Genomic DNA, 12,195 nt, shown 5'->3' with positions numbered 1-12,195 from the left:
CATATGAGAGTGTTTCCTTCCTCCCCCTTCCCTTCCTTTCCCTTCTCCTTCCTTCCTTTCCTTCCTTCCTCCCTCCCTTCCTTCTCCTTCCTCTTCCTTCCTTCCTTTCCTTCCTTCCTCCCTCCCTTCCTTCTCCTTCCTCTTCCTTCCTCCCTCCCTTCCTTCTCCTTCCTTCCTTCCTTTCCTTCCTTCCTCCCTTCCTTCCTTCTCCTTCCTTCCTCCTTTCCTTCCTTCCTTCCATCCTCCCTCCCTCCCTCTCTCCCTCCCTTCCTTCCTCCTTTTCTCCGTCCCTCCTTTTTCTTTTCTTTCTTCTTCTGCTTGTTTTTGCCAGACCTAGATGAAACAGAAAGTAACTGGAAATTTCATAAGCCTCTGATTTCCTGATCTCAGTAACAAATCATGCGGTGCTCTCCAGCTTCTGGGGGAGGAGGCTGGAGCCTGGGCTGCCCCTCCACCCTGCCCAAGAGCTGCTGGACTGTGCTTCCTGGAGACGGCTTTAGCGAGGGGCTGACTGAAGCTGGGCCCTGGCCCATGTTTCTGTGGGTGCGGAGGGCCTGGGCGGTGGCATTGCCCAGCCAGTGGCCCAGCTTCAGCTTGCTTCCTGGGATTTCACAGGATTTCTGTTCTAAATGTGACCATAGGTAGCACAATAAGCTTTTTTCCCCCTTGGAAAACTCCTTGCCTCCACCCTCCCCTCTGCCTGCCCCTGCTCCCAAGCAATCATCCTGTGAGTCTCTGCTAATGGTGCTTCAGAGAAAGATCAAAGTTTCACAGATAAGTGTTCTTTTACACAATGTTCCTGACACTCCATTTGGTAAACAGGATTTTTTTTTTTTTTTTGCTTAAAAGAACATATAAACATGCCAAGTGAGATGGATCTCTTGCATTTTCTCCTCTTTGACTGCAGTACTTGTGCAGAGTCCAATCCTAGCACTGCCCCAAAACAACCAAACTTGGCCTGTGTTTGCACATGGAGAAAAAAAGTATGCAGAAAAATGTAAGAAATAATGCCAAATGTAAGCTGGAGGCTGGTAAGCATCTCAGATGTCCATCTCTGGCATTGGATGGCAGTCTTGTTTTCTCTTTAAATAATTTTTTTGAAATAACCTCTTATGAAACTTCTTTCTGCTCAGTGCCTTCCTAACAAATAAGGGAATACTGTGCCCCATGTCTGACCTTTCTTCGCGAAAGAAAATGCCCGATAAACAAAAACACAAAACAAAAGGGGACTTAAGTCCCCCATAGTTCCTGTTACAGCTTCTCCAAAAATACAGGCTCATCAGCAACACAGATATAAAACCAAAATCCATTTAACACCGTGAGGTTGGATCTTTAGGATCTTTCCTTTCTTTTCTTGGTAATTGCAAACAGATTGTGATGACTGTCGGGAATGGAGGCTTTTGCTTCCCAGGCGTGGTGACTGCCGAGCCTGAGAGCCTGTGAGATAGTTGTGAACTGACGAGGGGCTCTTGCGCAGGCTGGAGTGTGCTGTCTATGCAGTCCCCACCTGATGCCGTATTTTCAGGAGGGTGTGTGTGTTTACTTTGTACAACAGCAGGCAGCGTCCCTGGCTTTGGGTGAAATGGCCATTTCAGGTACTACAGGGCAGATATTTGTCCTCACCTTTTTTCACTTCGGCCTCCATGGGGCTGCTGTGGACAGGGTGCTGGGATGAAAAGCATTCTGCAAGACACCTGCTCGTCCATCTGATCTCCTGCCCTCCTGGGGGCTCTGGGAAACTCCCTTGGTTTTGGTCTTGCCTGACTGGCAGCAGTTTTGAGGACTTTGCTTTCTAAACCTTGGGACAGGACTTTGCTCCCTAGAATGGAAAGCCTTAGGAAGAGGTCTCCCTGAGAGGACGGCACAGGAGATGGAGGTTCAAAGGCCCAACTGGTGCATCCACCACGCCCGCCTCTCAGGACGCCTGGCTTGCCCTCTGCCCTGCCCTCCGCCTGATGCCTGTCACTTTCCTGCCACCAGAAGTTGCCAAGATGGGCTGAAGCAGCTGGAGCAGCTAAATGGAGGACAAGCCTCTTCATTCCTTCACTGATCCATTACCGGGATATTTAAATGCTTTCTGAATCTCCTTGGCCCAGTTCTGGTCGCTTAGGAACAGAAAAGCATTGCTTTTAGCCCGTTGCATTTAACTTCCGTTACTCTTTGCACGAGTCTTTTGTATGTTTGCCAAAGAGGGAAGTTCTGACACGTTAGTGTGGTCTGCACAGCCTTTTGGAGGTGCAGTGTTTCATACAATGTGAATTTCTAAAATTCCGAAGTGTGACACGCCCACTTACCTTATTCTTATGTGTGTAATTAAGGCCTAGCAGTGACACTTTAAGATAGGAGACATGCCCTGCCAGACAGATTTTTGAATGTTCCAAAGTTGTTACTGCACCCACTATATATTAATATATTCCAGGGCTTCGTTCCTGCAAGATCTGATTCACTCACTTCTATGTCCAAGGCCTGATTCCTCTCTTCTGCATTAAAATTTTTCATTAAAAAAAAAATTCAAAGAGCAAAGTTGCTGAGTGAGCAAAGGACGGATTGGCCTCTCAGCACTGGGACTCCCTACAGACCAGCTCGCTGCCGTAAGAAAAATGAGTCGATGGGCCCAGCTCAGTCCCTAATGAACGGCAGTAGATCACATCACAAAAACTAGACACGCATAATTTGGCACCATTGCCAGCAGCCTCCCCACCAAAGGCTTGGGGCTTTTATGTCTGAACGAGTGTGAAGCTTGGAACTATCTTTGACCTTCAAGTGTGAGAGGGCTTTGTGTTGGGGAGGAGAGGGAGGCAGGTGAGTGGGGCGGGGACAGGAGGGGTGGGTGTGGCCCATGGGAGGCTGCCTCGCCTCACCCAGCTCTTGGGTCTCTGGGTTTGGGGTTCTCCTGTCTGGGAAGAAGCCCAGGGTCCCATCCTCTCCTTGCTTGGCGGACAGGCAGCCCTGGAGGGGGCGTTTCCCTCCATCAGCACCCCAAAGGGCACCCACCCCGAGGAACTGGCAGAGAGGGTCGGACACTGGGACAAACACTCGTAAATCAGGGCTGTCCCGATTAAATCAGGCATGGATGGCAAGTAAGTTATTAGCTGCCTGTGAAACTAATTGTGATACGGATACAGTCATTTTTGCAATGTCTTTCAAACACCAGTTGTGATGGGAAACAGCTGTTAGATCCAGGAAAAAAAAAAAAATAAAAGGAAAGAAAGAAAAGAAGAGAGCTCCTGATTCAAAATCATAATAATGTCTGTCTTCTCTATTCCCTTTCACAAAAGCTCTTAGATTCTCCTATTCTCTCTAGACAATTACTCACAGCAGGCGGGTCAGCCAGGAGGAGCGCAGGATTGCATTTAAAGTTCATCTACTGAGGGGGAAAGACAGAAAGAGAAAAAAGGATCCCTTCTGTTAATGCGGGGGTGGGGGATGGCATGTTTAAAATAGGTTAGCGATTCAGGTTAAAAGGGGGAGAAGAAGTCACAGAACAGGAGTCGAGACATAAACGGTGCCGTTTGACTGCTGGCTTCGTGTATAAGCACGGATACAAGGGGAAGGTGTTTAGAGTCTTCATTTAAGGCAGCAGTGAAGAAGGTAATTAAACTGGAACACTGGAGACGCAACTGTGGAGGAATAGTGGGCATTTCCCCTGAAGTCAGGCCCACTGCTCCCTGGCTGGCACTAGTCAGGGGGTCTGACCTCTCCCCGGGCACGCTCTCTGCCCCTTTCCTCATTGTTTCCATCCTCCAGCTCTTCCTGAGAAGCAGAGCATGTTGTTCATAACATCGTGAAAGGAGAGGGAGTGGGAAGCATCGGCCCTCCCAGGGCTGCCCTGTGAGAAGCCTTCAGCCTCTAGCCTTCAGCGCCACGTTTCTGGCCTCCTGTTTGTTCTTCAGCAATGTTTGTGTACAACATCTTACAAGACATCTTTTCAATGTGGTAACCCTGTGTCATTACTTAACGGCTCATACGTGATGCTGCCTGGGGTGGAGAGACAGCAAGTCGCCCCCCGTAGGAGCTTGTTTCCACACTGCTTCCAGTGGGCTCTCCGGGCAAGGCCACCGCCTTCCCTGCTGGCCGTCCTGGTGCCCTGTCCCTGGAGACCCCCAGGAACCCCTTGAGAGCCTGTTCTGAGCTGGGACTTGTCTATCCTCCTCTGAGTCCTGAAACACTCAATCAGTCCTGGAATGGAGCAAAATCCTTTCGTCTAGCACAGGCCAAGTTTTGAGAGTTCTTCCCCTGCTTTTTGATTTCAGCAAGGCAATAAATAAACTTAAAATATGGATGCCTATGACTCGGTCCTTTATTTCTCATCTCCAAGATAATGAACTCGAAGACTATTAAAGTTGTACAGATAATTAGAGGCCATGGATCAAATGCCTCATTGCCCCCTGTTTGTGAGCATTAAGATGTGCTCTGCCCCCACGCCCACTTTCGGGAAAGGGGAGGCCTCCCCAGAGGGAGGCCTGGCTCTGGGACCTTGGAGCCCCCTGTCATGGCTGCACTGTCTGGGGGTCCAGAATTCACAGAGCACCTCTGCGAGTATGGGGGAGCATGGCATGAGAGAGAAAGTCCCCAGTCTTGCCATACATGGCTGGCCCTGCCACCCTCCCTCCCAGCGCTCCCACTGGTCCCCCGAAAAACCCACAGAATTCCAGAAACAGAGCTGTTCTCTTCCCTTCTGACCATGAATATGCCCTCAGCACCATGCACGGAGGGTCTCTGAGCTGAGTGTGCAGGTCTGCATCCTGCTCAGAGCCCTTTTCTCCTTCCTTGACTCAGACATCAGAGAACAAATGTGTCTGAGAGCAAACGGCAGCTCTCCTATGGGTTTAGAGAGCCAGGCATCCTGAGGGTGTGTGTCACTGGTGGGCTGCCTCCCATACAGGCTCAGCAAAGGGGAATGAGGGAGGCACTTGCTTTTTTCCTTTTTAACTTTCTCCACATTCTGCAAGGACATGCCTTGAAAGCCTTTAATCAACTTACAAAAGTGTCTACAAAAGAAAATCAAGATTCTGATTCTAAATTTCAAGTTTTTTCCCTCCTTTTACATTCCTTTTCAACACAATTCCTGCCTCTCCATACCATCATTCACAAATCTCCCTCCTCATATGAGCCCGGAGACACAGGCCCCAGCGGGAGGCGATGCCAACCTCTACCCAGCTCTCTGCACACAGCGGTGGAACAGGGACTCCGAGAGAGAGCAGCTCTTGTTCTTGTTCCATTCGGGTTTTCAGGGATGCTCTCCCGGTAGGCTCAGGGCCTGGCAGTGCAGGCATTGTGATGCTAAGTTTGCAGTATCTAGACATCAGCGAGCACGCAGCCTCATTTTCTGCTCCACACAAGGCTGTACTGTATGGATCGCTCATTTCTTCCTGAGAAATATCTTTTAAAGGCTCGCTTCTTTCCTGGGGAAGAGAGGAGCCACCACAACTGCTTTTTGCCACCCAAGTTTCAGTTTCTCTGGCTACCAAATCCTCCTTTGTGCCAGAAATACAGTGACTAATAACAATGAATAAAAAAAAGTTGAATCTGACCAGAATTGATGTGAAGGGATGCTGCCTCTCTGATTCTGAAGATTTGCTCTCGTGTTTGACATTACAATTAAAGGCATGTTTTGGATGAATGTCTTCACAAGCAGAAATCATGAATGAGCTAAACAGTATCCCAGAGGGGGTGTGTGCCGAGCACGATGGGCATAAACTTTTTATTGTATGCATTGCCGCCCCTGTAATTAGTACAGTGCTAGAAATATGATTTATTGATAGTGCAAACACATTTGTAACGTGCTGAGGGTGGGTGTGTGCTGCACGGAGCGCTCCGGGCACTGGATCCCTTGGAAATGCAATTCTGTGAAACCCCTCCCCTCCACCCCCAGGACTGTGCCTTTCTTCTGGATTTGCAGCTCTTTTATTCAGCTGTCGTGTATGGAACTGAAATCATCACTTTGCCAAATACTCCAATGTTGATTGGTGGCAGAGAATGCCAATTTCTTTGTATGCGGGCTAGACCAGAATTCAAATGAAAAACAGGGAAATAAAAGGGATATTAAAGAAAATAATTATCCTAAAATTCCATTTTATTTCAAATAATAACTTTCCAGTTTCCCCCTTCTTTCAAAGTGAAAGAGTGTGATTTTGTTTTTCTGATGGTAAATAGGTGGGCCCACGTTTGTCCTCGTGAGTGTGCTCTGGTTGGATGTTGCATGACGCGTCCCAGTGTCCACGCCAGTGTCAGGCTGCGCAGTCAGCTGCACGGAGGATTCCATCACGCCGGCCCCTCCATGACCTCCACCTGCCTTGTCCAGCCAGACTTCCAAAACCAGAGGGTTTTTCTTTCAGAGCAGTGTCTGTCCAGGAATTCCCTTGGCAAGAGGCAGAATCATCAGCCTGTAAGGTCTGCACGCCTGTTGTGTGTGTGCATGTGTGTGTGAAAAAAAAAATATACATATTTTAAGGCAGCAACTCAGCATACTATATTACAAAAATAGCCCAGTGAGAAAGCACTGTGTTTAGAAATAGAACTTCTCATTCAAATCAGGACAAGAGGCAAAGGGGTCAGGAGGTAAAATGAACTCTGTGTGTGTGTGTGTGTGTGTGTGTGTGTGTGTATGCACACACGCGCTTGTGTCTCCCCTGAATAAATGAGGCAGAGGTGCAGCACAGCAGGCTGGCCTCTGTCCCGGGCCTCTGCATCCCTTCGAGGGTTAACGCAGAGGGGAGGCTGGTTCCTAGCTGATCTGTTTCAGCTGGTCCCCGTCAGGCAGCTGCCCCGCATTAACCCCCTCCCGCCCAAGCTGCAGGCTGGGGACGGCCCCTATGGGTGCTAGGGAGGGGTTAAGAATCCCTTACAACACACACACTCTTCGACATTCCGCATCTCTGCAGTGGCTGCCAATGTGTATCACTGCTTTTGGGACATGGTTCTCTTCTCGCAGTAGCCATCGGAGACCTCCAGCATAGAAAACCAGCTCTTTGGGATGAGTTCAAATGCATTCTCCCCAGAGGACAGCAGAGGTCCAGCTGAGATTTGTTATGGCAGGGCTGCGTAAAGAATTTTCTCATGCTTTACTCCACAGTGTTAGGGGGACATACTGTGCTCCTTTCTCTTGAGCACAGGAGGGGTGATGCAGTGGTTAGCAGATATTTGCAAAATGAAAATAAACTATATTTTCCCAAGAGAATTACGCTAGTGATTTCTTAGAAATTTGCGGTTCTTAACTATCCATTTATCTGACGTGATATGGAACTAAAAAAATACCTCATTGAGTTTGCTCTAGCTCTATCTCCCATTTGTCACATTACCATTGAACTTTAGAATTTTAAGCTATCAATTATAACAATTATAGATTGAAATAACATAGTATAAAAATATGAGCTTTTACTATTTCTTACGGGAAAGAATAAAGTTGTACAGCACTTAATCTCACCCTTCCTATTTTTTTTTCTTCTATAACTTGAAGAAATATTGGTCTCTAAGCGGACATGTTCTGCTGACTGTATGTTTTTAAAACCACGGTTCCATAAGCATTTTCTTCCTAGCTCAGACACTTACCAAATGTTTGCTCTCGGCCAGAAAGTAAGGACATATACCTAGTGACATTAAGCCTGGATCTCCTTCAGGTAATCCAGCCTGAACTTTTTGTTCATAGCTTGCTTTCTAGAACATACCCTGTCTCTGAGGATTGGGAATCCATGCTGATTTGCATGGCTTCAGCCATATCAGGAAGAGACTAACAAATGGCTTAATCATCGTCACAAACACGCTGTGTATGCTGTGTGGGTGTCAGGATGGCTTTGCCGAAACCTCTCACCAGCCCAGGAAAACACTGAAAGTGCTGCACCTACAGCTTGAGACCTCAAAGTGTTATTTTATTTTTACTGAAGGTACAAGTAACTAAAAAGGTGTTTTTTTTTTCCTGGCAAATATTCCAATGTTCATTTTTTGTTAAATGAAAGAAGAGGACAGACAGGTGGAAAAACACAAAATCAGCACATAGAAAATTAAATAAAAATCTTATTTGGATTCCCAAAAGCCTAAAGTAGAGAAATCTCACTGTGACCATTGCCAGCCTCCTGGAAGCTGGTAAATTCATGCATTCTTTGAGGTGTTTTTTCATGCAAAGCAAAAACTGTCTTCAATTTTCTTCCTGCTTTTTTTTTTTTGAAACTTGAAATCAAATAACCACTCCCTTATCCACATTTCAAAATTTCAACCTCTATAAATACAGGGAAATAGAATTCTGGAGGTGGAGAAAGAAACTGCAGTGGAAATATCCAATTTTATACCATGGCTTATTGGACAAGAACAAGGGTAACTTGACTAAAGCTTCAATTTACATGGCATCTTTAGCACATGCATTTGGTGCACGCGCATGGCAGCTAGATTGACAAGCAGATCCCGATAGCTACAGAGCTTCAATAAAACACACACCACGAAGGCTTTACACGATGTACAGTAACGGCTTCTTTGGAGCTGTTATGGTCTATTGGGTCAATAATAATCCACTTTTTAAAGAGTGCCAAAATGTGAATTTACACAGCAGACTGTAATAGTCCCTGATTTGGCAGGTAAATTATATGAATTCTTAGAATTTCTATACGTATTATGGCACATGCACACTATTGGAATGTTCTGTTGTGTAAAGCAGGTGTCCACAGAGTCCAACATGCAGCATGCTTCCAATTGCTGATAAAAATGATACACTGCAGCTGGGGAAATGAAAATATTTGTTAACATTTGGAACTTTAATGCCACAATTTACATTTCACCTTACCTTTAATTGGGTATATTTTGATTGACATCCTGGATTACTTGCATCATCATAAATTCTGTTTCCCTTAAAATGAAGTTATTTTCATTTCAAACCATATTAAAAATACATTGATTATACAACTTTGCGGTAGGTTGATGCATAGCATTTAATTTGCATGTGATATTTATAAGTAAACATTTATAAGTAAACATCTCTTCTATAGATTTATAATTTCTGTTTTCTTCAGTTACATAGAAATAGGCAGCTCTGAACATGCAGGGCTGCAGCTGCACCTAACAACATGCCTGATTCCTTCCAGCAGGTGGAGGCATACTGCAAGAAGCTTCCAAAGAAACAACCAAAAATATTTTTTCCCCCAGCAAATGCTGACATTTAGGGGAAAACAAAATATCCCAAAAAAGAGGGAAATTAGATGAATAGTTTGCAACAGGGATGGTGGTGTGGTGTGACACGGTTTTACCTCATAAAGAACCTGGAGTGAAGGTATTTCATAGCCCCTCCTTGCTGTAAACACTCTCTCGGCTTCCTTTCTGTCTGCTACAGTTGGACATTTTTCCAGAAGAAAAGCCTGGCGAATTATTTAATAAATAAAACCCAGTAAGACAACCATGTTCACAGATATTTTCTCAAATTTCCTCCAAATAAGTGCAGCAGTAACGCACTACCAGGGATATGCACATGTAGGTACACACACGCACACACACATACATACACATACTCTGAAAACTACTCTAGACACATTACTATCCCGCTTTAGTCACTGTGTATTTGTGTGTGTGTGTGTGTGTGTGTGTGTGTGTGTGTGTGTGTTCTACTCATTTGGCCAGAACCAGTGATTTCTCTGGTTCTTTTGTGAGTGTTTGGTGTATATTCCTGCCAGTGTATTTGAAAAAAAAAAAAAAGCTAAGAATTTTAAGTACAGACAAACCAGAAAAATTTCTGCCTGAAAACCTGGCTCTTCTAGAAGTAGAAAGAGTTCTTTCAAAGACCACCCTTCACTTTCACTTTTAGGATAGATTAACATGTGCCGTCTGCAATGGACAATGACGTGGCCGAAGAACGCCTATGTGCAGGATTAACATGGTCTACTTGGAAGGATTTGAATGCTTTTCGATCCACAGTATGATAACACAATACAGCAAATTATAGGTCTCGCCTTCCTTAGCAAGGAGCTGGGAGCAGAATTACAGTATAGTAATGCTGTGGTCCCCAACTCCCCCTCCCTGCTCCCAGGGCCTGTTGACTGCAAATATCTACCATCTACAATATTGACTGGTTTATCAGGCAGCAGGTATCTCTATCAGTCTATCTTGAATTGTCATCCAGCAGAAGATTAAACACTGCCTGCCTCCTTCTTGTGATTTTTAGTCCTCACATCACAAAGTTTTCAATCACATTTCAGCAGTGTGCATTTAGCTTACAGAACTCTGAGCACTTATCTTCCCAAAACAGAGGATTTAGACCATGTTTACCTCGTAGTTCCAAGATATCTGTCTGCAAGCCTGCCCACATTTAGGGTGTCAGATGGGTTTCAAATCTCTCTCTCCTCTCCTCTCCTCTGTCTCCCTCTCTCTCCTCTCTCTCTCTCTTTTTCTCTCTAGTTCCCTACACAACTAGACTCTGGACCCAACAACAATCAACGAAGAATTTGCATAATGGACAAGTGTCAGTTTTCCAAGGAGTCCTCCAGGGCAGTGACCTTGTGTTGTTAGTTTTCAAGATGAAAGAACTAGAACTGTGGACGGCTTTGTTCTAAGTGGCTTTCTCATTAATAATCTTCAGAAGACCGTGATGACCACGTGGCTTTCAGCGCCTGAATCAGCCAGAGAGAAGGCTGGATGTCAGCTGTGTACACTTCTTGTCTCCCCATCGGGTACCTGTGAGAAAGCTGTGGTCTGCGAGGGATCCTAAGAAAGAAACATCTTCCCAGTTTATGAGGGATTCAGCACAAACACGTTGATACCAAATCAGTGTTCAGCTGCCATTGTGCCTGGCTGATGCTTGCAATTCCCAATCAGTAGACTAATGAGATTCCGGGTACACAGAATCCGGAGAGAAGGGCACGTGCATTCTCTCCAGAACGCCTGAAAGGAAGTCAGTCTGAAGTCCGGCCGGATGGGAACTGGAGAGACACACTTCCGGCTAAGTACGGGCGTAATAATGGTGATTAAAACTATTCACCGTTCCTTTGAGTTCCTCGTAGATTCTGGATATTAGTCCTTTGTTGGAGGTATAGATTGTGAAGATTTTCTCCAATTCATCGCCGTTTTTTAGAGTTTTTCCTCACTAAATATTGACGAATGGAACCTAGCCCTGTAACGTTGATAGACGGGCGGGTCCGAAGTGGCTGAGGTGGAGTATATGCAGGAGAAGAACTGAGGCTCCTGAGTGCAGCATCTTGTCCAAGAGGTTTCGTCCAAATGCATGGGGAACATCCGCATTGTGATGTTTAGCTCTCAGCTTCCAACTTGGGCATTCTAGCATCTGTATTTCTCATTTAATGTTTTATGGGCACACATGCAGAGGAGTTTTCGTCACTCAAAAGCCCGACAACTTCCCCTGCCAACCCATTGGAATTAAAAAAAACCTCGATAACCTCTTAGACACATGGAAATGGAACCCTGAGCAGAGGTAAAAGCCTAGCAGTGATCACTCTTTTGGCGACTTCGAAATTGGGGTGAGCTTTTATCCGTTACCCGTGCCCTGTTGTTAGGGGTCAACTGCTGTTCTTCCTTGGAAACTGGCTCCGCTGCATTTCGGGGCTGGGATGTTGTTAAAGCATTCACAGCCCTCAGCACACATGACGAGGGAGTTGGGAAATGAAGCAGGACCTTCCACTTTGTAGCAGACTTATTTCTGGAGAAACTGATGGTTGGGGCCACAAAACGCTTTCAGTGTAGGCTCATCATGACTCATTTGGACATCCTATTTTCTCTCCTTATGTATGAGATTTTGGTGGGTATCTGTACCGCCTAAGGACCTTGGGTGGACCTGGCCAGCAATGGGACTGTTACTGATGATGCATCACATGATGTCACTAGGGCAAGCATAGATCAGCTGAGGATCAATCTTCCCGCCAGGTGTGTGTGAAAATGTAGGTTATGTGCTTCCTTCAGCCCCAAACCTGTTGTCCACACCAGAATCTGGAAATAATCTCATTGGAATTGGGAGAATGACTGATGATACTCAGTGGTGAGTGTTCCATTTTTAATATCCACAATTTTTAAAAAAGTCTAGCACCTAAAGAAAAACATGTTCCTTTCCTCAGTACTTGGCTATTTATGGCAAACTTTAAGAAGGTGGAACTATTTACAATCACAAAAATATTAATTCTATTAAGTATACACCCATTAGAATTACCAGAGGCATGAGGAGTTAACTGCTCAGCAGAGCAAATAGGCCTGAATGGGGTTATATGCAAA

At 45.6% G+C, this 12,195-nt stretch overlaps 1 long non-coding RNA gene across 2 annotated transcripts in view; it reads left to right on the top strand.

Moving 5' to 3' along the window:
* The window catches only part of LOC134760310 (uncharacterized), a 130,343-nt gene that overhangs the window by 20,503 nt on the left and 97,645 nt on the right, over positions 1-12,195 (top strand). The window contains exon 1 of one of the 2 annotated variants that reach the window (XR_010137632.1): positions 8,553-11,965. The exons of the other annotated variant lie outside the window; for it this stretch is intronic. This is a non-coding gene — a long non-coding RNA (uncharacterized LOC134760310). Of the gene's footprint in view, positions 1-8,552; positions 11,966-12,195 lie in introns of those variants that run through there. 2 annotated transcript variants of the gene reach the window in all.

This window comes from Pongo abelii, chromosome 17 (genome assembly GCF_028885655.2).
Source record: "Pongo abelii isolate AG06213 chromosome 17, NHGRI_mPonAbe1-v2.0_pri, whole genome shotgun sequence".
Taxonomy (NCBI): domain Eukaryota; kingdom Metazoa; phylum Chordata; class Mammalia; order Primates; family Hominidae; genus Pongo; species Pongo abelii.
The sequence above is the reverse complement of the archived record's forward strand: the minus strand, read 5'-3'. Positions and strand labels throughout refer to the sequence as shown.